The sequence below is a fragment of the Bombus flavifrons genome, chromosome 4 (assembly GCF_040668555.2).
Source record: "Bombus flavifrons isolate JBK064 chromosome 4, iyBomFlav1_principal, whole genome shotgun sequence".
NCBI classification, from domain to species: domain Eukaryota; kingdom Metazoa; phylum Arthropoda; class Insecta; order Hymenoptera; family Apidae; genus Bombus; species Bombus flavifrons.
The window spans coordinates 3,174,246-3,197,398 of record NC_138445.1 but is presented as its reverse complement, the minus strand read 5'-3'; the positions used below and the strand labels follow the sequence as shown (position 1 = coordinate 3,197,398).

The 23,153-nt window shown below is 32.2% G+C and overlaps 1 protein-coding gene and 1 long non-coding RNA gene across 11 annotated transcripts in view; one reads left to right on the top strand and one right to left on the bottom strand.

Annotated features, from left to right (window-relative positions):
• Positions 1-23,153, bottom strand: part of nAChRalpha4 (nicotinic acetylcholine receptor alpha4) — a 369,922-nt gene that overhangs the window by 104,917 nt on the left and 241,852 nt on the right. The gene's annotated exons all lie outside the window — the stretch shown is intronic.
• On the top strand, positions 8,940-22,933 carry LOC138179430 (uncharacterized). Its single transcript, XR_011173052.1, has 3 exons — positions 8,940-9,376; positions 21,556-21,621; positions 22,229-22,933. It is a non-coding gene; the product is annotated as an uncharacterized LOC138179430 (long non-coding RNA).

Sequence of the window (23,153 nt, the reverse complement as noted above, 5' to 3'; positions counted from 1 at the left end):
CTCAATCGTGAAGGCCCAGAAAGAATCTAGAAATCAACTATCAGCAGAACGTCCTCTTTTAACTATGCCTTCGCTTTCAACTATTGTGCAGCATGACGAACAAACAAAGTCGACACTGAAAAAATCAAACTAATCGCTAAGCAGTGTCCTAATTTTGTTGGAGAAACGAATGGTCTCGCCAGCAGCGTACGCGTACGCGTCAATTTACACCTGACTTATTCATTTCCGATTCTCGAGTTATTCGTATGCTCGACGAGGCCGGGTTACGCGGCAAATATTACCGGAGACTACGTTACGTGTAATTTCCATCATTTCTCAGCGTTCGATTTGATCTCTTTCTGCGCGAGCTTTTTTTTCTCTCTAAGCGATTTCAAGCGAATGCTTCGAATTTAAGCGGTAACTTGGATGCACAATACCGTGCAAAATATCGCCGTCTGTCTCTGTCGACGTTGAACGAAATAACGTAAATAACGAGATACGTGTGAAAAGAAACGAACGGGACAAAGAATAAAACGTAACAGCAGGGAGACGAAAGAATCCGCATGATTTTCGCAGAAGGAAGCGACTGGCGCGATGCAACATGTATTTATCGTTAATAAAATTATATTACACTTCGATATATTTTCTTATTTTAATCGTATGATTCTAATCAATGTAATTACAACCTATTAATAATTAATGATAATATACGTAATTTAAAACAGTCGGAAAACGACGGGTATTTCGCGTTTATAGTTTCATGAGATATTTTTGTCATTAGCCTTTGTAAGTGGGATAATTTATCGGTGTTTTGCACGGTATTGTTGTTCGCTAACTGTTTAATTTCTTCAACGTTGCACATTCAGAACATATTTGTATGCACGTAAACGGTGCACACAAGCATAACTTCATACATACAAAAGTATCGACAGAGAAATCTTAAGCAACGATAATACACAAGAACGTCGCACAACTAGCGCAATATATATATATTAATAATTTGTATGCAGTTGCTTGGCTATCTGCGTTCAATAATTAAATATAAACGGCGATGGTGTGCTTCATTTCGAAACTGGAGGGAAATTCGGGTGGTGTGTGATGATGTGTGTGTAAGTAGAAAGTATCGGAAAATGTTTTACGCAATTATTGAAGATTGTCGTGAGATTACAATACGCGTTTGATAGTTAGTATCTAGATATATATATATATTTGTTTGTAGTCACTTCTATGCAAGAAATTTTCCTAATGTTTCAAAAAACGCGCGTTGTATCATTGTAAGTGTAATTCCTGTCTTTCGCAGGAATTTGACAAATTTTATCGAAATTTCATGGAAAATAAATTCGAAATGAATATGGCAAAAGTATCAAAATCCCGAAATACGATTTAATTGTCTGTCGACAGCTGAATGGAATTAATAGTTTAATTTATTACGTTAAATTTTCTCGAATTATTAAGTCTGCGAACACATTTATCGCATTAAATATTTTCAGCTCATGTTGAATTCCCATTGGGCCATTTATACCAAACTTTCCTATGAAAAATGAAGATAAGTACAACATGTTTCGTGTAACGAAGCTGACTTTTTAATGGAAATACCTTGAGATAAAGTTGCTTATATCGTGAAAAAGTAAAATTGCAAGTTTGTTCGTGAATAATCATTTAATTATCTAAGAAAAGAATGTAATGCAACTTGAATGAACTCGCTCAAGAGTAACCAAATTCTGACATCAAGCAATCTTTAATCCCATTAAACTGAACTTTCATCATTAGATTGAGGGCTTTAATACCTGTTCTGACAGTAAAGTCACGTTTCCACGTCCTCTACCGACCCCAAATTTATCTTCCAACTTGCACTGTTATTTTATTACGATACTTCTGGTCGACAATTGACGCAAGTATTTGAATGTTGTATAGAAAATGTATTGGTACTTTGAAGTTTGGCTGGTGCTTTAACGAAATCATCATGATGATATTGTAAAAGTATGGAACGATACCGAAGATGTATATGGAAGCTATGAGATATTTAACGTAAGTATACAATTCGTAAAAATCACGACATTTAAATAGTCATTATACTAAGAAACTTCAATATTCAGGCAGATTCTTTTTAGCACTAATTATATGTTTAAGATGAGTGCTTATACGATATACTAATTTTTCACCAAATGTATGTTCACAGTAAATTTCTTTTAATTTCTATATACATTTTCAGATTTGAAACTTTAAAATATTTTATATAACACTCAAACGTGTATGAACACTTGCCCTTTTTAACAAATGAAATTTAGTTTTAAAAATACTCAGGGCGATTTTATATTTTATTAGAAAAGCCATATTATGGCACGATAAAATTTACTTTGAAATATTAATACGCGTTAAAAGAATTGGTGTCTGAAAATAACAAACATTACGATGCAGTAGTGTCATTTATAATGTTCATTAGCTTTGCCTCATTTACTTGTCAACGTACGGATAAAATGGAGAAAGTTTCTTCAAATTAACGATAGAAATAACCCGAGCAATTTTGGCAATAAATATTTAAAATATGCTGACACAAATCGTGTATTTAATTTTAATGTATCACTGATAAAATTGAAAATCAACAATTAATAGCTCATATGATATATATATCTGTTAATTTCAAAAGAAGAACATAAATATTGCTTTTGATCATTAGTTTGCTATTGATTTATATATCTTGATAATATTCATGCATCGTTTATATAAATCGAGCATAGCGTTCATATAGTTACGAACGACAATGTGCATACATAAAAGTATGTTACGCTAAGCGTTCAAATGTTTTTCTACAATCACTGTACTTAAAATATGGCACAATATTAATGTATTATTAACAAGGAAGTTTTCTCTGCAATAGCAAAAATGATATGTAAAAAGATGGTTAGCGATGCAGAAAAATATTTTAAGATTTCTGTGCAATTGCGATGCATCTGTAGAATAGATTCGCATCAGCAGCGCGGAAGTAAAGTTCAGAATCTTGCATCGAATCGATGCTAGAGACGAAATGGTAAAAATATTCAGAATATATTCTTTTCATAGATTTTACGGTCGGATTCGAAAAGCACTCTCATCTCGGGCGAAAGCACTTGAAACCCGGCAACTTTGCCAAATGTCTTTTTCGGTGCCTGCAAATCTCATCGATTGTTTCGTCCCACTACTCTGCAATATTTCTCAGTCATTTTCACGTCTTTCTCCTGCGTTTCATCGTCCATCCAAGAGACATACTTTCGATCTCAGTTGGTTTACTGAAATATTTTAAATAATTCACCATCTAAACGTATTTAAATACGTGTATTCGCACATTGTATGTTATAATTTTAACAGATTTTAAAACTAATGTAATACAGTTTATGGACTTTGTGTTTTATTCACCGTATACAGTCGCGTCGATTATTGCGATAGATTATTGGTAACTCAGTTACAACGGTAGGTCGAATTTTATAATTTTTGGGAAAGATTAAATTGTTTGATAAATTTTATCAGTTCATGCTTCGTTAAACATTTTTCAATTGTCTTTTATAAAAGGATAATTAACATTAAAGTACGATCTAACAGCAATTGAAAGTTTTTAATATTATTTATTGTAATTCAATGAATTAAGTATTATAATGTTAATTACGTTTTCAAACTATTTCTTACGTTTAAAAAGGGACAACACATCGCCTGTCATTAATGTTAACAAGGGACAATATATTATTATTGTAAAACATTACTATATCTTTTCTAATTTGTGGACTTTTTGATCATTTATAGACATATATTATACTAGGTCGTCCGAAAAGTTTCTTTCATTTTATAAGGAAATAATGGATGCACAACATTTTCTGTTTTATATTATTTTATCGAATTACGTACGATCCATTTTGTTCTATCAAAATAAAGATCATAACGTTTGATAGATTAGGTTTCATGTTTGTATTGTTGAGGAAAATATAAGGTTGGTATGATCACTAGTTCCTACATGCTAAGTTGATACGACTTCTAACGACGCTCCTTTGTCTTTGGCGTCGACCACGTGTTAATTATCCGAGTGTATTCGATGTGTTCATATGGCTGTACATGGTGGTGAAATACAGAACGTAAAAACTGAATCTGTGTGAATCAATAAATATCAAACTTCAAAACCTATTTAATAACATGTATAAAGATGCATCGTTGTAAAAGACGTGTCTGTAAAAGAAAGACACTTTTCGGACAACCTAATACATGGATTATAATATTTATGTATATGTATATAGAGATATTACGATGAAATATAAGATTACAATGATACTTGTTAATAATAATTTAGATAGAAAAATACTTCCAAAAAGAAAGAATGCTCTTATCTGCGATGAGACAAAAATTTTTACTCGCAACTCTATCAAGCTTATCTTGGCCAAACGTGTTACGATATAAGTTACAAAGTGAATGAAGACGAATTTACAGAAAATAAGGACGACTATTGCTAGAGTGAGCAATCTAGTTAAAAGTCTAATCTTTGAAAAGTAAAAATCATGGTAAAAGCACGAATGATGGATGTTGCCAGACAACTATAACTATCGGCAGAGAGAATATGGTACATAAATCATTTCGCATGAAATTTCGGCACTTCGTTCACCTCACGATGAGTAACGAAATTTTTTACGCTCTGAAAGCTCTCATAATAATAGCATTATGAGTTTCATTTCTGAGGATGATGAATCAGGCACTGCAGTGATACGTTGGAATGCAAATGTGTGTGTGCGTCAGATGACATATATGTGTAGATGAAATACATCAAAAAAATTTCGTGTATTATTATTAATTATTTGGATGTGTATTATCGCGGATAATTTCAGAGAATAGCTACAAAATATATATTGTATAAATATATAATGTTATCCCTATCAAATTTTGCCATTATATGTATTTATAGTCGTATTATATTTATATTTTATATTTTTGAAAGGCATTTTTTTTAACATAAGTAGATTATTGGAATCTTTAAAAAAAGTTATAACAGAGACGTGAAAAGTGTTGTGACATCGGATTCTCTTTTTTTAAATATAAATCTTGAATAATTCTTAACACTAGCAACGTTTTATTATGTCGTATCTATATCGAAACATTTCCATGTAGATAATTTTTAAAGATATAAATACAAATTGTTTTACAATTTTATACGTGTTCATTTATAATACAGATTTTACATTGGTCACAAAATTGACTTTGTAATACTCTTTTTATATCTTCTCACTCCTTGCATCCTTTTAAAACAATAGAAATAATAAACAGAAAGGGATACGTCGTTATTCCATATTAAATTAATCAATTATGCGAAATTTATCATATTATCGAAGTAGTAACAGACACGTTCAATTGTAAAATATATTATCCCGAATAAATCTGAGAAACAATAAACGCAAGTTTGCTGGATACAAAGAAGAGGTTAATAAATTTGAAAAGGCAGATTAAAAGAAATATTGCGAACAAATTCTATCAAAAGAATTTTGTCTTAATTCGAACACTAACTTTTATGAAAGCGATATATTCTATTCATAAAATGTAGCTGTAGAATCTACTCCGATCTTTCTAGTATATGATACATAAAAATCTAAGTTATAATTTTTATAGTATTCCAATATTCAGTCAATATGAATGCAGAGTAAAATATTTGTTATTTGCATCTGTCTGTTTGTTTCGCAAATCCATACGTTCGATTCAGGTCGGATGAAACCGTGGAAAATCTGCGTCTCGCGAAGACAAATAAACGGTGGATTATCATTTTCGTTTATTGCCAGAGGTTTTTCGGTCGCGTAACTAGTTTCGCGAAAATTATCCGTTATCGTCGCTTTGTCACGATCATTACCACCGGCGAGAATTGCGATCTCGCCGAAACAGCTACCAGCTGCAATCTCGAAGCTGTGCTCGACATTGCACAATCGCCCGTTAAATGGAAAATACCAGCAACCCGGTGAATATCTCACTTTCATTGTGTCCGAGCAGTCCGAGCACGTTACGCTTCAAAAGTATTCGGAAATTTGTTTATTTTTGAGAAGGTATATCGTAATTACGTAACGAATGATCTGGTTCTTCATAATCTTTACAATAATACGTGTAATAATAGAGAAAAATAGAGAAGAATTTGGAACAATCTTTTGGTCTTCAAACCTAATTCTTACAAAATTAATCGCAATCGTAAAAGATTTTTATTTAAGAGTATTCTCATATACGTTTACGCTCGATTTAAGAGTAGTCTTATATTTCTAACATTATAAACAATTTTCAATGTGGAACTAATATCAGAAGAGAAGAAATTGTGCACGATATGGAATAGGTAGACACGAGGCAAAATATTTTCATGGAAAACAAGCAAAAATTAGTTTTATTGTTTTCATTGATTCTGGTTATAATTTTGGTTGTAAAGTTGTATTAAAAAAAAATTAAGTAAGCAAGTAGCTGTTTACAACGATCACATATCTAAGAGTTAAGCTCGGCACCAGCACGTTAGATACTTGATGCATATTTTTCTATGAAAATATTGTGAAGAAACTTCTTGGCAAGCTAAACCCTCTGGAAGTGAACGAGTGTAATAGTCTATAGTTGCTTCACAGACATATGCAAAAATGGTACTGTTCCACATTAGATATACTGTTCCATATTTGGCTACTTTCCTCTATATCATAATCAGATTAAATTGATTTTCAGTATTCAATAAACCTGGCGTCTGTAATTCTCGTACTTTGCAGAACTATTTTGTTACCTGTCAAGCTCTCTATTTCTAAATTCTTCAATTTTCTAGTTACAAGACAGATTGACAACGATAGTTATTCCAAACAGATAGGAAGACTGTCGATGCCAATACAACCATAGTGATGATTAAAGCAAATGTAAATTAATATATACATAATAAATACTAACTTAAATTATTGCTATGTTTCTAAACATGTAATGTAAAATTAAAGATTTATATCCAGGTGCATACAAAGCAATTAAGTATTGCTCGTAATTATTACTTCATCATTGACTTGTACAGTCTGCTCAAGTTCACATACTGTTACTACAAATAGACCAGGGTGTCCGGACAAGTTATTGCTATGTTTCTAAACATGTAATGTAAAATTAAAGATTTATATCCAGGTGACTGCATACAAAGCAATTAAGTATTGCTCGTAATTGTTAGTTCATTATTGACTTGTACAGTCTGCTCAAGTTCACATACTGTTACTACAAATAGTCCAGGGTGTCCGGACAAGTATGAACGGTACTGCACGCTTTTCTCAGACGAATTACCTCAAACTTCTAATTTGAGTCTATCCTCCTTCTCTCTGTTTCTTTTGTTTATGTTGTCTAATCGCCGGTTCCTCTTTTCAGGCGGACAAAATGTTATTCGCTTCGATGTCAAACTGTCTCCGAATTACATTAAATCGTGCGCCAATAATGAACCGACTGTTCGAAACACGATAAACACGGCATTTGTGTTTGTTCAACAATATCGCACGATACTCGAATGTTTAAATATTGGAAGGTTTGTCACCGGTGGAAATAAGTTTTCCTGTTGACAGGTGACTGATTAAAGTCAAGTTCAACTTTCCATTGGTTATCCATCAGTCCATGTAACAAATATCAGTTCAAGTATATTGAATTCGAGTGAAAATAAATATCTGAGAACTGTGGATCTTTTTAAAATGTTGGCTCTTGTATCTTGTAATTCGAAATTAAATTATCTCGTGCAAATTACATCGATTAAGTGGATTTGATACGATACGTGACAACAGATTTGTCTACAAAACGTTTGTTTAATCTGTATCTGTCCCGTTTTTTATACACGCTTTTATGCATCAAATTCGTTATTTTTCGTTTCTAACGTTTGTGATACAAAGTAATTTGATAAAACCAGCAACAGCTATGCAGTCGCAAAATAAAAACTGTGTTCACATAGGATACGTCAATATAAAACATGTTTCGCGTATCGATTCTGATTTTATTGATGAACGACGTGTGTTAAACGAAAATAGTCGGAAGTGAAATACTTCTCCCGATCTTTACGTCTCCATCAATATATTGCGTTATTTCCTGCAACATTCTTCGTTTAATAGATTTACAAATGCTGTTTACGAATCGTTGAAAAAGTTGAATATTGCGTTACTTGCTGTAACACTGAATCGCCAAACTTAGTTTCGTATTTACGTGTAAAGTTTTCCATGTGGCAGCTTAAAATATTTCAGACATAATTTCTCGTAAGCGTAAAAACTTTACATTGGCGAGATTAAAATTAAGAGAATTTTCTACTATTACGAGAATTAGAACTAGGGCGATCCGAGTATTAAGAAGTTAAGTTAAACTTTCTTGAAAAGTTTTGGGAGGGTGAAAAGCAAAAGCATGGCGTGAGTAAACCGCTTTAGATAAGTTTATCAATCAATTATTTTGTATACAGTAATCAAGTAATAAATGCAAGTGGTAAAAAATCACGTTAGAAATGTTATATCGCATTAATGGTAATATTATTATCTGATTATATTTAATCAGATATTGCCTGATATCCGAAAGCTAAACTAAACGTTCTGAATCATACAAATGGTTATCATACATAATAACGAAACTATAAAAATGTGAATAAGTAAATTAGAATTTCGATTACTGTAGAACACGAAAAGATTGCCCCTTGCGAAAAAGGTTAAACAAAGACAAAAGCTAAAGGGAATCGTTACATTTTTATTCAAAAGCTTTTCTTCCCGTTTAATATTACGATTTATAAATTGATTTAAAATAAATGATCGCTTCTCGTATGAAAGGAAAATTTAATCAACTATGCGAATAACGTGCGTCAACAATTGCACAGAATGAAAAGAAATGCACAGAATACATACAACTAGCAGAAATACGTATAATATCTAAACTGACTTAAAGTATAGCGATCTTTCTAACATGAGGTGCAGTCCTATTTGTTCAATTGCGTCCGTGAAAAATTACATTTGCATAATCATCCGGACTTTGGCCATGACAATTTGGATAATCTCATTATTAAAAAAAATATCATAAACGATTTCGTTCGTTGCCTATAGTAATGCCACAACAAAGCCTCGAATATTTTGATATTTTGATGACGCAAGATTCGAACAGCTAGCGATATCGTTTCTTCCTTTGTTCAGCCAAGCTGCACGTTACTACAACAGAGGCGAACTGCAGAACGAATCAGCTTCTGGACAAAGGAATTTGTCCATGTTCTCGTGCCAAAATCCGCTATTGGAAACCACAAAAGTTGGCAGAGTTTCGCGACCGGTGCAAGATTCATCGCGCTGTAAATTTTGCTTCGCAAGTCAAACCGAAATTAATCGCGTTCCTTTCTGCCAGCAACCGCAAACGTACGTTCCGGTAACGTGTACCTAACAAGCCTCCGGAGACCACTCAACAGGTATACCGCTTCATGAGCCACATCACAAGCTTTTGGTAAATCGGCGGAATGACGTCTTGCGCGTGTAAATATATACGGATCGACGTTTCATATTTAACGCTTACGTACGCATTAATTGTGCGGATATGTAACTACGTACCTGTGTACGTCGAGTTTGCGAATGGCGCCATGTGTGTACAATGAAATCATGAGATTAATATATTGCACATTCTGCTTGATTAATTTTCTGGATATGTAACTACGTGTATATTGATGTAGGTCGAGTTTGTGAATGCCGCCGTGTATAACGAAATCGTAGAATTAATATACGCGTTTCATTCTACCTGATTATTTTTTTTCTTTTTTTTTAGGATTATTTTACTGTGTACTGTATTTAGGATTATTTTTACCAAATTAAAATAGTTAGAAATTATTGTATTTGTTTTTTGTAAGGTTGTTAGAAAAAGACATATTAATTCGAATTAAACGTTTGATATTTCCACGTGCCTTTCTTCGAAAATTTGTCGTCTCCTTCGGTAATGAATTCTTTCAAATAGAACGTCTGCAGTATTTCATTGTTCGAATATGTTTTTACGATAAGTTTTGTAGAGACCAGAATAAATAATAATGAGAGTATACTATATTTGGTGAAAGAATTAATATAGAACTAATTATATGTGCAATATTCGTTTTAACGTTTCGTTATTCGGTAGAAACAAACATAATTTTTGGATCTTTTTGTGCCTAATAAAAGTTATTGTAAATGTGCATCGTTAATATATCGATGATACGCATTGTGAAATTATTGACTATCCTAAGTATACGTTTTATTATTTGTTTTTGGATAAACCTACACTTTTGAATAAAAAAGTAATCAGTTAATGGGATTGTTGAAATGGACTTTTCATGTATCAATTTTTCAACAACAAATAAGTAACCATTGCATATATTATAAAATCAATTCCGACATTTTTTAAATATTGTTACTACTGTTATTTACTGTTACTTCGATTTATACAGCAGTTCAACTTTATTTATAGCATTTTTACTCTCCCAACTATCTACTCTCACAATCTCTCACTATCTACTCTTACAAACACAGTAATGACGACAAGATTGGAATCTGAAAGATGAGAAAGTAGTAGATAAACGTAACGAAGGAAAATTGTGAAATAATAGGATCATTTGTGCAGCGTTATACCAATACAGTTAAATCTACGAGCCTACATTTTATCACTGTGTTGCCAACTAATAAAAGCAATTTGACAGTTAAAATGATAAATGTATATCGCATCTGTCTACGTGTTTGCGCTTCAACTCGACATGACGTTCACTCCGATACGGTAAACTAAAGGCAGCGAGACGGATTAAATTAATTAAAAAGGCCGGCGCATGAGAGATTATTTTCATCGCACTGAAAATCTTAATGAACTTCAACGGTAGTCGGTGGTCGTCATAAAGGCTGAACGTTTAATACGCTAGAAAATAGCGTCAAAGTAGAATTTAAACCACTGTGCAATTAATCATGTCGCGATTAATCATGTCATAAATTAATCAGCAGAAGAAACGTGCGCGGGCAATTATCACAATTTAATTGTACGTGAGCACGTTTGCAGCGTTACGTATTATTCGTATTTTTACGAAGCATTGCTTGTACGTTTCACCTAACGCAATTCATCTGTATCGAATGTTTGATATTTTGCTTTTCGATATTCATGTTTTCCAAATGTATAACAGTTCTATAATATTTCTATAATATTTCTATGCTATAGATAATGCTTCCTAATTTATCACCTGGTTTATATATAATTGGATTTCACAGTGGATTTAATAATATTAATGTTAATTTGTAACAACGATGCCATTCGTCACTTGTATGCTTTTCACTAGGCACATGATATTTCATTATTTCTCATTAAATCGACAATTATATGCATGTACGTGTAATACATATTTAGAGAAAGGAATTTCTACCAACATTCGTAATATATGACCAATATTGTCAGAATGGTTGAAAAATATATTCCTGTTGCATCTCCAATTCAATCAACGGATTAAACTGTAATAATATTGAAAATATCGAAACGAATTCTTTCGACCATACGTATAATATTGTGTTTTTTTAATGGAATTATACTTTCAACAAAAACTGTTAGTGGGATTAAACCAAAAAGGTACAACAATTATAAAAAATATTCTTTGTTACTGGTAACATATCATCGTTTTAATAAAATCAACGAAACGAAATTGCATAATGTTCGCGATTTTCGTAAAATGATTAGAAATACTTGACGTGTAGTATATAAGGTGGGAAATAATAATGCATTTATTTCTATATACGTATTCGTGTTTTTAGTAAAAGCGAGGTCAATATATATATTTATATCTTTTTTAATCATTTATAATAATTAATTATTTTAATTATATTATTTGGTAAAAGAATTTCAGGTTGTAATATTTTTAGCTCACATAAGTTTCATGGTATTATGTTTTCATTTATGCAATCATCTTTCCAATTATTTTATCTATTTTTTCGACAGTTTTTAAGCCAACTTCGCTATCTTAAACAAAAGATCGTACTTTTCCTCGATTTTCTCGATTCGAGATTTGTTGAAAAAATTATAAATAAAATTCAATAAGGTGTCTTTGCCACACCGTGTAATGCGACTAAATTGCAGTTCAAAATTTTCCACGTTGAAATACACGGAAGAAAGAAATTTTCATGCTTTTTAGCTGATGTATGCGACTCACGTAGAATCGATTTAAGGCGAAGGAAAAAAAGTGACAGACGGAGAGAAAGAAGGAAAGACCACGGCAAACAATTAAACTCCGTATGGAGGCACGTACAGAGGCAGCGGTTGGCCGTGTGCCTCCAGAAGAGGAAATAAAGGATGCATTTTAGAATTTTAAATTCACTTGCATCACTAACGACCAACACAGAATCAACTTCTGCTATTATTGTTTACGCGTTGTTCGCGTTACATGTCGGCAAATAAGCAATAAATCTGCCATCTTTCAGGAAATAACAAAAAGCTTCTTCCAGCAGTGAATTGTTTCAGGAAGCGTGCAATTTTTGTAATTCCTTCTACGTTGATTATCGTTCTACGTATACGAAAAATCTTGTGCAATTCGATTATACAAGAATTTGTATTGCTTTGAATAGTTCATTGTATCTTAAATGTTAACTGAACAATAAAAGATCTGAGGGTGCTTTTACAAAATCATAAGATGAACGCAGTTCGAAGATTTCTCCACCTTTTTATTTTAGGCAATTTACAAGTGAGGACATTTTTCTAAAGTAGTGAAATTATTTTTCAATTCTTACTGCATTTAGAGTAAAGGAAATATTTATATGATTAAAGCAATTAAGAACTTGGTATATTTTAGAATTACATACTTTGGAGAAATGTTAAATCTACATAATTTGAGAGACTTAGCTTTTGTTCATTACTGTTTATATATGAACAAAAGCTTTTATTTTCCATATGGCATATTATACATGATAATTAAACAGAGTATTTGTACATACTTTGTAATGTGCAAATATCTTTTGTAGGCACTGTAGCAACGATAAGAAATTAGAATTACATAAATTTAAATATCGAAATTGAAACTGCGATATTTTAAACATTTTGCCAGTAGAATATAATTATTATTCGCATTCTTGTATTTTGTTTCGCATTGCATCTTTATTCATGCGTTGTATATTTATTTAACGCGTTCATGTAAAGCATTTCGTTACCAGTACACGAAAAAATCATTGGTGTGTCTTACCTACAGAAACGAATTCCAGTTTCAATTTCTTTATAATATGCAATTTTTTAAACAACGTATTAAATTGCTGTAGATTATTTATATTGAATTTTATTACCAGCCTTTTCGCTTAAAAACTGTTATCTTGCAAAAGCTTTAATCAGTTGCTCATGTTCGCTGTTTAATTATCCCGCGTTGATCGAAGCTTCAATTCATTGGAACATTTTCAGTCTCGCACAACTGTTCGGCGGAAATCACAGGAAATTTAAAGCATTTGCATCGTTTGCATTAAATGAGCGTTTTCTGGCATCGCTATTATCCACGGTTCTGTCGTTGGCGAATGAACGCGCAGTGAAAAAAATGGTTTATGAACTCTTGGCATTTGTCATGAGTAGATTGGATCGCTTAGTAGCCTGTGATGATTTATAGAAAAGAAATGATGGATGCGATGTTGGTGCAGGTACATTACCTATTTTTCTGCAATATAGTTCGTGTACCTGCTCGTTTTTAACGCAACCTGTACCTACTATATACTCGTGTTCGCTAGTTTAAAGCACGTTAAGATTTCAAAAGAAGCAATGACTTCTTTAAGTAAAGAAATATTTTATTCTTCCGCAGTATTGGAACTACAATTAATTACATTTCAAAATGAAACTTAATTGATTATGACCCTTCTAATTTTGGCTGGGAATTTCTGTATGAGAAAGTTTCTATCGTCGAGAAAGCGAAAGATGTTGGAAATTTTTGAGCTGCAGCGATACGTATACGTATGTAAATGATTTTTCATCATCTGTACATTAATGGATTTAAATTAATTTAGAAATGAGAAATTTCCACTCGGACTCTGCTATGTAAATTAGTAATTTCACGTTTGATAACATAATACATTGATTTGTAGATTTGCTTATAAGTGCAACGAAATTCCACCTCGCAGTTGCTACATAAATTCTTAAAAAAAAAAAAAAACGTTACAGACGGAAATTTCGTTTTAACTGATTTATTATCAACTACCATAGCATTTAGATTATTTGCAATTGATGCGGAGGAAGTCGATGTGGTCTCAGAATGATGTAATCAGAATTGTGCCATATAATGTTGGTGATTCAACAAGTAGAATTCAGTTCATTTGCATTTGAGAAGCAACGCTATTAATATCATTTGGCATCTATCAAATTGATAATCTTACAGCAACGCCTCAAGATCTGCATTTAACGTCAAACAACTTCGTTTGCCGAATGAAACTGAAAATGTGGAATTACCGGAACCAGGAAAGGAAATTTGCAGCTCTTGCACGATTGCCAATTACGACAAATAATTTAAATAATTTTTAGATAAACGCGTTAACTTTAGCTCCCTTTGAAAGCAAGACTATCAAGCAGAAAGCAGGCTTCATAATCTCAAGAATCGAGAAAGCTAAAATTGATCCACGCATATTACTTGAAAAATGACAACTGAAAAATGACAAAAAATTACATATGACAAATTTTCTGCTGCTAGATCGTATTTCAATATAATCTCCTTTTGGAACATTTTTTTTTATTTCTTTTATAGAAGATAAAACTTATTCATTCTGTTTAATGTAGATTACAGAAATAATTTACTTTACCCAGATGTCAATTTAAAATTTGTTAGCCAATCCTCGTTTTGTTTTCTATGGAAAGTAAGCGAAAATTAATTTGGTCTGTTGATTCCATAAAGCAACCAAAACGATTAAAATTAAATGGGTAGTTTACGAGATATTAAACCGTTGCCAATTTAAGTGAATCATCCTATATACGAATAACATTTCGTTTATTTTCATTATAATCTACAGGTTGCGTGTAATTTTCGTTTCAGAATAAAAGATTATAATAAGCTTGAAATTGGAATAACGTGAAAAGACCATCTGAAAAGGACGAATAAAGTTATTACAGCAAAATATACTATGAAACTTTAATTATATTTACTCGTACATGTATTTTAAATTCATTGTACATTGCGATTACGTTACTATGTCGAGTTATTATTGCAGCTTTTGCAATTGATATTTATTAAGGAAAGATGAATTTTTTAAAAGTTCCATCCATTTCTTTTTTTCTTTTTTTGCTCTCGCACAGCAACCTTTAGAATTGCAAACTGCGACCACAAGCGTAAAATCCATTTATGACTAGAATTCTAAAAAAAGTCGTTATCGGTTTTTCCTCGCAAGTCCTCCGCTATCAGTTTTGCTCTTAGTTTCAACGTCGGACGACAAATTGCATTTGATGAGTCGATCGAGTTCCGAAAATTGTATATTCTAGAAGTAAGGGTAATACGAAAACGGCACGTTCACATTTATTACGTGATAAATTGAAAGACGCATTGAAAATTTAATTCTCGCGAAATGATACTTAACTGTCATGCGATTTTTAGATAGCGATGTCGCGATAACATTTATCTTTTTATTCACATTCGTCCATTTTGATTTAAAACTGCCAAAAATAATGGAACTTAAATAGCTCCATCTTAATTGGTGAACATAGAATATTCCATCCGGGTGCTAATAAAATTTCGATTCGACGAGCTATATTATGAATTAATTGTTTAATTAAATGCTTATTAAATTTTTTAAATTCCTAATTTGATTAAGGGAAGCAACAAAGAACATTTTCTGTTTCTATTTGTGTCGGTTGAAAGAGATATGCCATACATAGATATTTTTCATTACTTTTAATATAGATCATAAAATTTCTTAACATATAGTGTGCACAGAAAGTACTGTCCGGTTATTGCAATTTATGTACTGATTAATTAGGTCCAGGTATTAGGATGTCCGAAAAGTTTCTTTTGTTTCATAAGAAAATAATAGACGCACAACGTTTTTTGTTTTATATTAGTTTACTGAATTATGCACGAACATAATAATAGAAATATAACGAAATGGATCATACCTAATCCAATAAAATAATATAAAACAGAAATTATTGTTACAGAAATTTATTATCACCTTATGAAACTTTTCGGACACCTAATATATTAAATGTCCTAAAAATTGGTACATGGTAAATTCCTATAAATTAGTAGTACTCCCATATGACCACAAAGATCTGATACTACAAAAACGAAATGTACAATGTGGTAAAAGTCTTTCGCTGAAACATAATAAGAGAATGTGCCAATATTTCTTCTATCCACTGTACAAATTTATTGAAGCATTTATTTAAATTAGTATATCATACATTAATCGAGCTTGTTTCGATAAGATTTGTATTCAATATCGAAAAACTCTTTTATACGCGAAGCTACGCTTAGTCAGCCACTGCAGGATATGTGCCACCTCTCAATCTCGTCTCCTTAAAAGAAGCTGCGGAATAAACGAAATTTGTAAAATCCTTTACAGCATAGCTGGCCAATAAAATTACACTCATAGTCAACTTAATCCGAGCTCCGCACAGAGACGAGCGACAGGCGGACACGTTCCTTCGTTTAACTTGATGTTTCCTCTACGATCCCCTTCACCACTACACGTTTAACTGTACAAGCTACTGCTTTTTACCTACCCGTGTGTTGTAATATGGTACAGATAAGCCGAGCCTTTCCCTATCCCGAGTAATACCTTCACTTTGTTCACATCACGATTACACGGATCGAGATTAACGCAAATCGCCCAACGATAATCTGTCTAATACCATTGTGTTCCATAGCTCCGCGTTTAGACGGATGATTTTTAATTTCGAAACAATTACGACGTGGGATTTCTTTGCGTCGATAGCGAACTGGTTACAAGCCACACGTTAACCGTTTGAGTCCCATGGGTCATTGAAGAAACAGAGTTGAAAAATCCAAAACAGCGCGATACCGTTTGTCTTAGTAGTAGAAGTACCGATAGTCAACACGAAGCTATTTCTACCAAAACCAGTCAAAATGATTTATTGATTTATTGCTTTCTTACAAAAGCAATTCCATGTTAGGCAGTATATTTTTGGTGTTATTAATCCATCGGGGATCCCTAAACGAGGCTTGACACATTTATAAAATTGTAGAACCAGTCGTTTTGACTGCTGTGGTATTTCTAGTGTTAGCATCTAGCGATCTAGCGATCGATCCGGAATTTTCCTCATAGCTGATATCGTCATATCGAATGATACGCAGTACAAATTTTAAAAAAGTGCGGGAAGTTGTACAAAACGAGGAGACTGGTTAATTGAGGTTCGATAAACAAATTGCAGCACCCTTTTACACTTTGTCAAGTACCATTTTGACTGGTATTGGTATAAGTAGCCTTAATACAAAATTATTTTCAGTTTGAATACATAAGAGACAAAATAAAATTCATTATATTATTCTTTTAGTTATCGTTGCGAAAGTCATTACATCATTGTGGAAAAAAATATAACATTACAGTTTAAAATAATATTTTAAAACCAGTCAATGTGACTGGTGTGGTAGCTCTAGTGTTAATCGATTGCGATATTTGTTACTTTTTGAAATATATCTGTATTATCATATAGGTGTGTTATTATAAATATTTCAAGTTTTGTTCAATAAAAATTACTGAGATGATAATAACGAAATAGAAAATACCGTCAGTCGTCCGTAGCGTACAAGTGTACTGCGACTTTTCCACACAAAATCTAAGCAGCGCGATCAAACGGTTAAAACGATGTCTGGCAGAACGTATTGAACGTTTCGTTCGCTTTACTGCCTCCTTTAAGAGACCATCGATATAGAGGAGCGTCTTTAGCAGTCTAAGCCTTGTTTTATTGAATCGTTGCGTCGATGGAACGTTATAGTATTCAGGGGAACGACTGTTAGTCGTATTATCTATCTGTGATCCATGCCTTTCGGTTTTGGATGACTTCCGGTTACATCTCCGTTTACTAATATTTTATTTTATCTTACGTGTAATACGATTTTCACCAGGAAATCTATCTTCCTAGCTTAACGATCTCGCAGGATTCGAGTGGAGATCAAAAGCAAGCTTAACGTGGATCTCAATTTCAATTTAACTTGAACTTGAACATCTCGAACAGGAACATATACATAAACGTATACAGGCTGTTGGTAATAAATAAAGCGAAGGAATTTCATGCTGTCGTGAGCTTTTCGCTGCCCTCTATTCCTTGCGTCGCATGAAAATTCCCTTTAATCCGTAAGCCTCGTAAAATATAATCACCGCTGTCGCGTGGTCCTGTACATCCCAGTAATTGCTCATCACACGTGAAGCTCACCGATGTTATCGTTCAGCTTTTCCTTCGTTAGCAAAAGAATTCTGTCTTTAACTTACTCCAAGACCCATTTTAGTTACCACATATGATATATGTGTCATTGTTTTCTTCATTCTTTTTTCCGTGTAATTTAGGTTGGACAGTTACGTCGTAAAATTCGAATTTGTCATATAGCATATCTGTTGAAAATGACAACGTGAGTTCGTGCTCGCCATCCATATGCAGATGCGTTAGTTATAAGAAGTAGTAACTAGAGGATGATCCTAGTTACAATCGATAGATTTAATCGATAGCTTTAAGATGCTTTTTTGTTTTTATCTTTAGTATTTGTAAGCGCGTGCAATAAAGGTTTTTTTTGGCTCAGAACGGTGTAATAGATTTATCCATTCAATAAAATGATAACTATTCTAATCTTACCTCTAAGTATGGAAATAACAACAATATCATATTGCGAGATTTTTTGATTTTATTTCAGAAATATTTATTGCTTTTTTTATATAGGACAGTGATCGTAAATTGGTATGCAAATTCGAGAAAGTTAATGTTTTACGTTAAAACGAATTTAAGGTTGAACTTTAATTATTATACCTTAATATTAAACATTAAGTTGTCCGAAAAGTGTCTTTCTTTCATAAACACGTCTTTTACAACGATGCATTTTTATACAAACATGACACCTAATCTGTCAAACATTGTGACCTTTATCTTGATAAAACAAAATGGATCATACGTAATTCGATAAAATAATATAAAACGAAAAATGTTTTGCATACATTATTTTGTTATAAAACGAAAGAAACTTTTCGGACGACCTAATATTATACATTTAATATCATTACAATTTTAATATATTAAAATAATTATGATTGATAAATGATCATAAATTATCTAAGATATAATTATGACGCGCGTAGCTCTGGAGAACGAATAATTATGTTTTCGTTCTTTTATGCGTTTTTACTGCTTCGTAAATATCGATATTAAAATCGATACTAAGCAGCAGTAAAAATGTTTAAACAAAGGGATAATCGTTGTTTTCAGTTCCTATTCTCGTTTTTCAATCTTCTTGCAAAGGGCCATCCTCAAATTACCATTAATCGATGTTCCCTTAATCGATCGTTCGATTATTCGAGATTATACTGTGCTTAGAATATCATCAAGAAACAGATAAGAAGTGGAAAGCAAAGATGTGCTAAAACGTATCAATATCGGATTTCTCCTTTCATGCCATTTATCAGCAAACAATACACACTTTTCGAGTTAATATAAGATACAATTCTTATACTACTACTGCTATGACATATCGAAAAATATTTTTAAATTACTTTCAAAAATCTTATTCTTCGCACAGCGATAATATTCAGAATAATTGATGTGTTCGTTCGATTACATATCTTCGAAAGGAATTTTTCAAAATAAATGAAATATCTAATCCGATGGGGAGTTCAATTAGGTCGATTAATTTTACAAAAATTCGACACACTGAAATGGAAATTTTCAAATGATTTCGAATGGTGTTGTTTGTCGTGCGTTCGGGTAAAACAGAACGACATGGTAAAAGAAAAAATATAGATAGGAGCGAAGAAGTTTCGGTGATAAAAATGACAAGAACTCTGAAACGAAATACGAAAAGTCATGTAGGAAGAGGAAGAAGGCCGAAAAGTCGAAGAAACAGAACAAAAATTAGGTGCGGCACAGCGAAAGTTTCAAGCGGACTATCCTTTCAACAGAGAAAGAGAATGCTGTCCGCTTTTCAAAAGCAACGACCTACTTCGACAAGGATTTCATATTTTTGTAGCTGACGATAAATAACTGACAATTGAAGTACATTTCCCGAGAAACTTTTAAAACATTTTTATGAGACTAAGTACGTTTGAATAATTCTTACTTTAAAGTCAATTAAGAACCGCAGCATTTTAGAAAAGGCACATAATGGACTTTCACTTATGCTTCGCGAGAGATAAATTGTTTATACTTTTCTTGAAATAGTTAGGTTGAAGCACATTTCTTGGGAAACTTGATATATTTTTATGAAATTAAATATGTTCTGATAATCCTTGTGTTGAAGTCAATTAAGAACTGAAATTTGTTAGGGAAAGCACTCATTGAACTTCCAATTATGTTCCGCGAGAGATAAATTTTTATACTTTTCTTGAAATATTTAGGTTGAAGCACATTTCTTTGGAAACTCGATATATTTTTATGAAATTAAATATGTTCTGATAATCCTTGTGTTGAAGTCAATTAAGAACTGAAATTTTTTAAAGAAAGCAGACATTGGACTTCCAATTATGTTCCGCGAGAGATAAATTGTTTATACTTTTCTTGATATAGTTCAGTTGAAGCACATTTCTTGGGAAACTCGATATATTTTATGAAATTAAATATGTTCTGATAATCCTTGTGTTAAAGTCAATTAAGAACTGAAATTTGTTAGGAAAAGCACTCATTGAACTTCCAATTATGTTCCACGAGAGATAAATTTTTATACTTTTCTTGAAATATTTAGGTTGAAGCACATTTCTTGGGAAACTTGATATATTTTTATGAAATTACGTGCACTTTAATAAGTCGCATTTTAAGTTCAATTATGAACTGGAATTTTTTAGGGGATGCAGGTAATGGATATCGAATTATGTGTCGCGAGAGCTAGGTCTTTTACACTTTTTTTGAAATAATTAGACTTGAACTAGCTATTTGAGGTATATTTCCTGAGGAATTAAAAATATTTTTATCAAATTACATGCGTTTTAATAATTCTTATTTTGAGTTTAATTAAAAACTGCTAACGTAATGGATCTACGTTTAAGCAATTACGTTTCGTGAAAGCTAAATTTTGTAGACTATTCTTGAAATAATTACGCTTACCGTGTTCAGCAAAGAAATTTAAATGACATCCGCGCATTTCTTTCTGAATCAAATTTTATTCCAATTTATGTCGTAGCATTATGTACGATCTATGCACAAACAAGTTTTTAGTTGCTATACATGTAAACTACTCTTGAAAATAAAATATAATAAATATGAATTTTTGTTTAATTATTTTTACGATACATGCATGCATCGCACGAATGGAATGTTTAAAAATTTCCAAATGGTATGTGTGAGTGAGAAAAGAAAATATGTGAAAATAGAACAGACACTTTCAGGATTGTTATCGAAAGAATGAATTTACAACAATTACTTTAAATGACTAAAAAGGGCATGAAATCATTTTGCCATAATTGAAAATTTTACTCTCTTTTTTCCTTCGTTTTGTAGATTTCCCGAGAAGTTTTTAAGCGTCCTTACAAGCAAACATAAAAAGCGTTCAAGGGTTTGAATCATGTGAGTACACGTAAGCCTTTTTTATCGAATTATTTATGTCTGTGCTTGTTTTTTACTACAAGCCAAGTGGTTTTAAAATTCGAGCAGGTTTACCTGAGCATTTTAATTTACTATATTTAGCAATTATTTCTAGCTATATATCCTATTATTATATTTAATAATTAAAACAATATGTAAGAAGTGTAATTTTACATCTAATTGAAAAAGTTGTCCCAAATGTCTTATTAAATGTAATTTACAAAATTATTATTTATTACGAAATTACCAACAGCTGTAAATAATTTCATTTTAAGCTTCATCGTTGCACCCAGACGTCCCCAACCTATTTTTTTTATCATTTACGTAATTTTTAAAAAAGTAACATTTACTTCTCAATTGTTTTGCACGATGAAACTATATAAAAAAATGTAAAACAGTCAGCTCATAGAAAAATTGTCAGTTTTATGGTATACACGACTCATTATAAATTTTCGTAGCATTTAGATGTTTGAAGCATCTAAATATAATAATTCGTATCGTTTGTAATAAGATGATTATTCGGCATAAAATCGACTGTGTATCAAATTTATTGCAAATTACATTGATATGTAAAATTTCATTTTTATAGCATTAAGTAACTCTCGACTTTCTATTTGCGTATGAAGAACAGAACGTGCATCACTGAGCGAAGAGGAAGTAACCTGCCGGAAATAGCGTTGACAGAAGCTGCAGATCGAGATAAATCGAGCTAATGAATTCCACATTGAAATAGCTTCGTCCGATCAAGCGGAATTATCGAGCGACCTACATTTTACTCTTGTTATGGAAGATTCACAGATGCTAAACGTCTATGGCTTGGTTTTTACACAGCGTGAAACGGGCACAATGTGTGTCAACTGGGAAAGCTGTTGATTAACGACGTTAACATTCATCCGGTTGCCTCCAAATATTTGTTTTTCCTAGTTTTGGATATTAACGTCAAAATGGTTAGACATATAAACAGCGTTATCTATGTACCTGCAAAAATTGAACTGTATATTTACTGAAAAAAACAAAACAAAAAAGAAATGTTTAAGGAACAGAGAAAGATACGACGTATGTCACATTATTCGATTCTAAAATGGGAAACTCTTGGTAGATGAATTAAACCACGTCGTTGAGACGTAGGTGAATTAAACATCGCGTCATTTGTTAAAAATGATAGTCAGTCACAAAAGCTTAGATAAATACATATAGCCCTTACATGTAACATATTATATTAGGAAAGTGTCTTTCTTTCGCAAACGTGCTTTTTATAACAGTGCACCTTCATACAAAGGTGAAACCAAGTCTGTGAAATGTCGCGGTGTTTATCTCAACAGGATAAAATGAATCGTACGTAATTCGACGAAATAATATAAAACAAAATACACTGTGCGTCTATCATTTCCTTATAAAACGAAAGAAACTTTTCGGACAACCTAATAGTAGAAACGTTAGCTCTACGAATTTTGTTGACACGTTAAGGAAGATGAAGCAAGAGAAATATAAAATGCAATGTTACAAAATTTTAT